We start from the raw sequence: 1,412 nt of genomic DNA on the forward strand, positions 1-1,412 counted from the left end.
TTTTTTTTTTTTAAATGCATGAAATGAAATGTATGCATTCACTACTGTAAGTCGCTCTGGATAAGAGCGTCTGCTAAATAACTGAAATGTAAATGTAGAAATCACAGTCTACTAGCCCAGCAGTCCAGTGCCCAAAATCCTTACATTCCATCCCTGATGACATGTAACACAATATCTCAAACGAGCAAATGACTGAAATGAGTCTTATTAGCCCCCATGGGGAAATGAGTTTGTCAACATGTTTATAAAATCCAATATTAACCCATTCCACCATTGTGATAGATCACGTCTCTCTGCTGCCCTCTGGTGTTTGTTGAGAGTTATGCTCATGTTCCTGCTGATACAGCACCCCATTACCGCTACTCTCTGCTGCGTAACAAAGGGTACCCTATTCCCTACATAGTGCACTAATTTTGACCAGAGCCCTATGCGCCCCGATGAAAAGTAGTGCACTATATCTATCACCCTTGTTTGCAGTACAGACCTCATTGTGGAATAGGGAGATACGGATATAATGAGTTACTCTGAGTGAGTGTAGTCATTAGTATCACTGCCAACGAGCACCTCATTTGGTCTAGATAAAGCCCACTGGGCACAGATGTTACTTCAACGTCTAGTTTAGATAAAACATTTGCTTGAGTTTGTCATCTAATGTGAATTCAATTTGAAATCAACAAACAATCTCACCATGTCATTGCATTTAGGTCAAAAGTTGGGTGAAAAAAATACAAAGTTTCCCACATTGATTCAACGTCATCACATCACATTTTATTATTTTGTTAAAATGACATGGAGTGAAATCCTACAGGAGGGTATCTCTCCAGGAACAGGGTTGGAGTTAAAACCTACAGGAGGGTATCTCTCCAGGAACAGGGTTGGAGTTAAAACCTACAGGAGGGTTCTCTCCAGGAACAGGGTTGGAGTTAAAACCTACAGGAGGGTTTCTCTCCAGGAACAGGGTTGGAGTTAAAATCTACAGGAGGGTTTCTCTCCAGGAACAGGGTTGGAGTTAAAATCTACAGGAGGGTTTCTCTCCAGGAACATGTTTGGAGTTAAAACCTACAGGAGGGTATCTCTCCAGGAACAGGGTTGGAGTTAAAACCTACAGGAGGGTATCTCTCCAGGAACAGGGTTGGAGTTAAAACCTACAGGACAGGTGCCGGAGTGCCCTGGTCTAGAATCTACAATCTTTTGTGACAGAATATCAGATAGCAGACCTTTAGCAACAGAACAGTATGTCAAAATACTGCCTATGTGGAGAAGATGGATCTGTGTGTGTGTTTGTGTACAGCAGTAGGCTGCAGGTGATGATAGTTGTGATGATGTGGACAGGTCTGGACTGGAAGGACAGACTATGGTGGGAACCAAGGGAGTGGACTCACATTTATATAGTAAAACGATAAACAGTCAAA

Source organism: Salmo salar, chromosome ssa19 (genome assembly GCF_905237065.1).
Source record: "Salmo salar chromosome ssa19, Ssal_v3.1, whole genome shotgun sequence".
Taxonomy (NCBI): Eukaryota; Metazoa; Chordata; class Actinopteri; order Salmoniformes; family Salmonidae; genus Salmo; species Salmo salar.